The sequence below is a fragment of the Peromyscus maniculatus genome, chromosome 18 (genome assembly GCF_049852395.1).
Source record: "Peromyscus maniculatus bairdii isolate BWxNUB_F1_BW_parent chromosome 18, HU_Pman_BW_mat_3.1, whole genome shotgun sequence".
Lineage (NCBI taxonomy): Eukaryota > Metazoa > Chordata > Mammalia > Rodentia > Cricetidae > Peromyscus > Peromyscus maniculatus.
In genome coordinates, this window is record NC_134869.1 from 28,615,820 (window position 1) to 28,623,960 (window position 8,141).

Genomic DNA, 8,141 nt, shown 5'->3' on the forward strand with positions numbered 1-8,141 from the left:
GCTTAGGCAAGGAGAGGCTATGATGAATAGTCTATTTTTTATATAATAAATGCAAGTTTTAAATACAGGTACTCTAAACAAGCATGAATAGAGACAGAAATAAAATGCTATTGAGGTTATTCATAAGTAACCAATTGTTTGTTTTCTACTTAGACTATTCTGTGGAACATGAATATTTTTGTTTCTATTCATATAAACATTTTTCTGTTGCAAAAGAAAATGATTCCCATCAACTGAAGCCAATCTCCTTTTCAAGTTTTGTTTCTGAATGCAGTTTATAACATACTTTGAAATGAACAGGTTAGGTTATGTCTTAGTTACTGCTCTATTGCTATGAAGACACACCATGACCAAAGCAGCTTTTATAAAAGGAGGCATTTAATTGGAGGCTTGCTTAGAGATTTTGAGGGTAAGTTAATTTCAATTATGGTGGGAAGAAGATAAATGTAAAACTGGAGCAGTGGGAAGAACTTGATAGAGCTTTATATCATGATCTATTAGCAGCAGACTAAGAGAGAGAGAGACAGAGACAGAGACAGAGACAGACAGAGACAGAAACACAGAAAGAGAGACAAAGAGAGAGAGAGACAGAGAGAAAAAGACAAAGAGAGAGAGAGAGAGACAGAGAGGCTGGCTCTGATGTGTGCTTGACACACTTCCTCCAATAAGGCTACATCTGCACCAATTTGTCCAGAGCTCCTAATCTTCTCAACCATGTTCATTCCCTAGTGAATAAGCATTCAAATATATGAGCCTGCAGGGGTTATTGTCATTCAAACCACCATAGGTTACATGTATTATCTTCAAAGAGTGACTTTAGCATGTTAACAAACAGAAATTAAAGTGCCTACTTTTCTAGAAACTTATCTTTGGTATAGTTGCACTACTGATAAAGAGAGAGACAGTATTATGTATTATATTATAAAATATATTTTATTACATAACATATGATTTATATAATGTTGGACTAGATTATGAATCAAAGAAAACATTTGATTTATTTATGTAGGAAAAGTATATGTTGTTAACAGTATTTATTAACAATCCAGGCTAGCTGCTTTGCCAAGGACAGACACACCCTACATACTTACACAAGTGGGGAAAATATCTCAGCCATTCTAAATAGCCACAGAAATGATCATAGCCATTTGGGTTGCTTCTACCCTGTTAGAATTACCTCAATAATATTCTCTGCTTGAATGTGTATGGGATTCACATTTATCAAGTTAAAGACCATCATCATTAAATTCCATAGGAGCATGAATTGGGTTGCTCTCTACTTTCTCTTCCTCTTCTACAAATATCAGTGAGAGCAGGAACAAACACTTCAGAAAATGTTCATATAGCATGGTTGTCAATTTGGACAAAGTTCCCTAATAGTTATTCTAATGCTCTTAGATGGACTTGTTCATCCATTTGAGTGGGATGCTCATCAGAAAGGTTGGTCATACTCTGAAGGATTGTATAGAAATTACTGGGGACAATGAGTATAATTCAGGGTATGTTTCTCACCACCTGGAAACATCATTGGGGGAACTTTCCTAAGAGATTCAGAATCTGAGATGAATAAGATAGAAAACCTAGATGTGTAAGCCCAAAATCTTAAATATTACTGCCCTATTGGCTAAAGTATATCACATGGTCTAACACACATTAAGTGAAGGATGGAGTGGAATATTCATGTATTTGGAATGCATATTCCATTTTTGAATGATGAGAATAAAACTAAATCATTGATGCTATTTTTAGTGTTTATAAGTATTTCCTTTTCCAAAGTAAGATTTTGGAGACACTTGTAAAATCCTATTTATCTCATACTCAATAATCTAGAGAGAATAATATTAGTTTTATTTGTGTTAATGTATGATCAGAAACTGATCATTTCTTTATCAACTCAATTTTATATCCCTCTTTGTTCTATGATCTATCCTCAACATTATAGGCAGCTAATGTAGCCTTTTAAAATTAAATATGATCAAGACATACTCAATGTTACTTTCTATCTTACACAGAAAAGCTGAATGTATATAGAGGCCCTGACATTTCTGGAAATTGTAGCATACTTTTTTTTCTTATCTCCTATCCTATCTACCTTATCATTCTTAGTGCAAACCATTGAAGCAGTATTTTATATTTGGTTATTCATTTTAAAGGCTGTGGAGAAAATATCAGGTACACCAAAGCAATCACTCGGATCGTATGAGTGCATCTTAGCAACAGGGTATGAAATGACCATGTGATAGACAACATCCTTATCTACAAGGAAAGAGGCCTAATATCATGTGACTTCTGAACAGATCTTATTTTCCTTCTTTCCGTGTTCTAATCTATTTAATTTGTTTTGGCTTATATGGTGAATAAAACATGTTTGTTTATAAGAGAGAAAGTGCTTAGTTTATCTTATATTTCAAGGTGTAGTCTACCACAGCAGGGAAATGAAGGCAGCAAGAATATGTAGCAAATGATCAGTGTAAATTCACAGTCAGAGAAGAGCAATGACTGAATGTGTGCCAGGGCACAGCTCACATTATCCATTTTATACAGTGAATAATCCTCTGCCTAGGTAATAGATCCACCAATGAAGGTGTATCCATGCCAATTTACATAAGACAGTCACACAACACTGTGCCCGTAGGCCAAATTGATCTAGACAATTACTCAAGAAGACTCTCATTTTAGATGCCTCTAGATTGTGTCAAAGTGACAGTTAACAATAACCAACAAACAGATCCTGTTACATTCAACTGTGAAGAGGAGTATACCTCATAAATTATTTGATTATAGCCTTGGAGAGACCAGAGCAAGTGCCACTTAACAAAGAAGTGGTGTAATTTTGCCCCAGAAATGAAGGTATTTTTCATTAGACATTGCTATTTTTTTTACCATATTTTGTGAAATGTGTTCTATGACAATTTCACACATACATGTTATTCTTGTTACACTCATGGCAAATTTCCAATCTCCCTTCTCTCCATACAAGTCATAGCTCACATTCATGGTTTGCTTTATGGCTCTCTGTGATTAGCAAGGGCCTTTTGGATGACAATCAGACTGGAAATGTCCATTAGAATTTGATTAACTAACTTGTGGACTTTCAAAGAAAAACAATGACTATTCTGCTATAATGGAATAGTAGCCAACAGTTTGCAAGGGAGAAGTAGGGCCCATGAGTTCCTCTCCAATTCATGACTGACTAGTATTAGGTGCAGTTTTTTCATGACCAGTAGAGGTGACCTCAGATACAGTAGAATCATGACTCTATTAGCTGTGTTATATCCAGAGAATATCATTATACGAGTTTTTATGAGTTTGATTTCTTTGTATCTGAGTCAAAATCCATTTTTTATTCCATACATGGAATATATCACATTTTCATTATCCATTTATCTGTTCATTGACTTCTAGGGTGATTCTGTTTCCTAGTTACTGTGAATAGGGTGACAATCAACATGAATGGGCAAGTATATCTATAGGCAGTTACACAATCATTTGGGAATATCCCCAGGAGTGGTGTACCTGGGATATGGTAGTCTAATTTTTATATATTTGAATAGTCCCTACACTTACTTCCAGAGTTGCTGCACAAGTGTGTACTATGACCCACAGTGAATATCGGTTCCATTTCCCAATATCCTTAACAGCATTTGTTGTCATCTGATTTCTTGATGGCAGCTGCTCTGAAATTATAGTTTACATTTTTCCTGATGGATAAGGTTGTTGAATATCTAGTTTTCTATGAGATCTCTCTATCTCTTTATTCAGATCTATTGTCCATTGTAATTAGGTTATTATCTTGATTTTTTTAAAAAAGGAATTTCATTGTATTCTAGCTATTATTATTCTGTTTGATAGATAGTGTGAAGATGTATTGCTATCATTGTTAATATAAAACTGATTGGTCAATAACTAGGCAGGATTTTTAGGGCCTAGAGAATACTAGGAAGAAGAGGGGACAGAGGCAGAGAGTCACAGAGTCTCAAGCCAGACTTAGAAGAAAAAAGATGGGAAGTTTGTAGATGAGGTAATTGATCATCAGGCCAGCACAAAAATTAATAGAAATGGATTAATTTAAGTTATAAGAATTAGTTAAAAACAAGTCTAAGCTATTGGCTGAGAATTTATAATTAATAATAAGTCTCTGTGTGGTTATTTGGGAATTGGCTGGAAGGACAGAAAACTCCACCAACAAGATAGCTGGCACATTTTTTTTCTTACTTCCTGAAATCTGTCTCTTAACTTTAATTACTTTTGCTGTACAGGTGCTTTTAAGTTTTATGATGTTTCATTTGCCAATTGATGACCTTATTTCTGAAGTGGCTAGCATCCTCCTTAGAAAGCCCACACCAAGTCTCATATCTTCCAGATTACTGCCTACATTCTTCTCTAGAAGTTTCAGAGTTTCTGGTTGATGTTGAAGCTCTTCATGTATTTGGAGTTGGTTTTTATGCAGGAAGAGAGAGAGTACTACTTTCATTCTTCTACAAGTAGACATCCAGTTGTTCCAACACTGATTGTTGAGGATGTTGGTTTTTCTACACAGTCTATTTTTGCTGTCTTTGCAAAATTCAAGTGGTTTTAATTGTTCAAATTTAAGCCTGAGTCTTCTATTTTCTTCCTTCGATCTATATGTGTGTGGCAGGGACAATGCCATGATGGTTTCATTAGTAGAGCTCTGTCGGATATCCTAAGACCCGGTAAGGCAATGTCTCTGGCATTGTTGGTTTTCGTTAGGATTGTTTGACTATTCATTAATTTTTATGTTTTTGTATAAATTTTAAGATTGTTTTGTAATCTGTGAAATATTGCATGGGGGAATTTTGAATAACATTAGCTTGAATGTGTAAATTAATTTTGGTGTAATTCTCATTTTCACCATCACTTCTCCTAGTCTATGATCATGGAAGGCCTTTCTATCTTCTACTGTTTTCCATGGTTTCTTTCTTTAAAGTTTTAAATTTTTCAATGTACAGGTACTTTACCTCCTTGTTTACATTTAGGTTATGTAAATAGGATTATTTCTTTGATTTCTTTCTCAGTGGGTTTTTTATTGATACATAGAAGAGCTTTTGAGTTTTCCATGTGAATTTTGTGTCCTGCCACATTTCTGAAGGTATGGATGAGTTCTAGGTGTTTTCTGTCAGAGAGTGTAGGATCGTGTCTGTAACCATTGACTTCTTTTCCTTTTTGTTTCCATTACTTTTACTTCTGTCGTCCTGCTGCTCCTAGAAATTAAACACTATATTTTATAGGAATGGAGATAGATTCTGTTGTATCTTTTTTCTGAACTTATTGGATATCTTTGATTTTTTCTTTCAATAAGATTATGGTGGATAGGGGTTTTTCAGCCACAGCAATTATTAAAAACATAAATTGTTTACTTAAGGATATATATACACTTTCAATATTTAACTTAGGTTAAACATTTATAGTGCCTCAAACATACATATTTTTTTTCATGGTGAACACTGCCAAATAACTTCCTCCAGCTGTTTCAGTGGCATCCTTTATTCTATTGCCTCCCCGTTGTTCAAATCATAACTTTCATGCAAGTGGCCCACATTATTGAGTTGCATTTTCAAAACTTCCTGTTCTTTGTACAATTCTGCTAATGACGCATTCTTCTTCAGGCCTTCGATTCTTTACTTGACTCCTATGTCATGTAAAACTTGCATTAGGAAGAAAATTAGGCTTGTGCCTCTATCCTTAGGTACAGTATCTATTAGAGAAGAGAAATAGAATCTTGCTGCTAAGACACCCCAGTAAGCTCTTTGTTGTAACCCTAATCCACTCAGGATTTTGTATTTGTTATGCCTTCTGCCTTGTACTAGCATTCTTCTAAGAAGATCCTCACATTTCCATATATAAATTTGTGTCCCCTAAGCCTATCAAGGCATTTCATAAAATAGTATTTTCATATAATTGTTGATTTTGATCATTTAACTTTGAGGGTTGTTTCTCTCCTGCCATTAATATATGAGGTTAATGATTCCTATAAAATATAATGATTGACTTTTACTGGTTTGAAAAATATATTATCCCAATTATCTAGTACATTCCAAGTACATATTATATCAATGTCTATGACTTTTAGAGTAATCATGAATAAAATGAGGCCACTACCAGAAGATAGACATTATTTTTGGTAAAAGACACAGTAATTAGTGTCTGATTGAGTTCAAGTACTACATTGTATTATTTTCTGAAGTTTTGCTATCTTTTTTCTAAGAATAAATGTAACCCTTTCTCTTTCTTACATTGCTTACACAAGATACATGAAGGATGATAATTTTCCTCAATTCACACCCGAAGGAGTCATGTTAATTGCTATAGCTAGCAGCTTATAAGGAAAGATGTGTGTCCTTTCAAGAAGACTTTGGTTTTTATTTAGAGGCCATATGGTCTTTTATGACTAATTCTCTGCAATGAAGAAAGCATTCTACAGATGATGATTATGCCTTTAGATTGCAGTCCAGAAAGAAGCTATGTAGAGCAACATCTCAGCCAACCCACAACTGGATGTGATGTCAGCAAACACAAACCTTTGTGAATTTCAGCCAGTGGAATTATGGAGCTATTGTTACAACAAAACAACTTAGGGAACACTGAGTAATTCAGTTCTGATCCCATCAAAGCCCAACTATGAAAAGAATGCCATCAACGTGACTGGGATATTTTCATTTCTAATGTTGTCCTTAATTAAATTTAAATCATAAAGGAATTGACTGGACTTGGAAACTTTGCACACTGCAAAGGAAACAGAATTCAGGTGTCTCTGAACAATGCTGGGCAGCTTGCCCATATTTCTTACGATAGTTCTCCATTGAAGCCAAACTCACAGCTTCTCACATGTGTTTATTTGATGTATTTCTGCTCTTTGGAGACACTTTGTGCAGATATAAGTCACTGAGATGAGGAGGAAGATGTAAATTTGAGCAACTTGTCACAATTGAATGTGGGTCAGGAAGCTATATTCATATTCTATTGAATCATTTTAAGCCTTTGAGATGCTCTGCTATTTTATAAATTTTGATGTAAGTAGTACATCCTGAAAAAAGTGTCCAGCATTTCATATATGAAAGAGACATGGTGTGGGCTTCATCATTCAACTCAACTTATGTGAATAGAGTACACAATGATTCAAATGTATAGGCAAGTCCAGGAATGAAACAGCAGAAGGGAATGCATACAACTTCGGCTAGAAAGAATTTCTATAAGCTTATTCCTTGCAGTCCATCCTCAGAGGCCAATGTACCCCAGAGCCCAACAACACACTTCTTTGTTCTTTGTTTTCCTGTGTGCCAAGTTTTGCATTTAAACCAAAAGCAATTTTAAGCACATGGTGGCACACACACTGAAGAAGGGTTGAACTTTCTAAAGTCATACTTTTTCTCAGGTAACTTAATACTTTGCCATTAAGTGATAAAATTGATGGAGGGCAGTGTAATTATTTCCATGGGAATGAGTAAGGAAATAAGAATCTAGGTAAAGCAAGAAACAGGAATGAAAACATAAGAAGATTTGGAAATCCAGTTTTAGATGTAAGCAAAAAGGGAAGAGGTGTGATGTTGTGTTTTTCTCTAAGCAAATTTATTATAAACTTAAAAAAGAAGTTTTCTGTTATTATACTGTTTCAGGTAAAGATTTTCCAGGAAAATATATTTTATGAGATTAAGACTTGAGTAATGTAATCCATCAAATATTAATTAGCTTAATTATTTCTCAGATATACAACAAATAGAAAATCGTATGAACTCTGGGACTATTTTTTAACTTCTAAAGCTGAGTGTCTAAAGCTGAGATATAATTATTGAAAATAAATTACAATAAATTGTAAAATGAACCCCTGTGAAGAAAAAACATGACTAAATAGATCAAAAGAATCTTGCTGCTACCATCTTGTTATTTTCTTACCTTGGGAAGTTAGTGCTACTCAGAACTCTTATTTCTCCATACTTTTTCCACTTTAATTACTTGTTTTATTATTTATTTCACACTGTGTTTGAGAGAATAAAATGCAGTACCATTAATTATAATGAATTCTTCATTTCCTCATATTCTATTTTAACCATTGAATTAATAAATTTTTACCATTAAAAAATGTAGAGTGTATTCAAAATAATGCTGATATTCATTGAATCTAT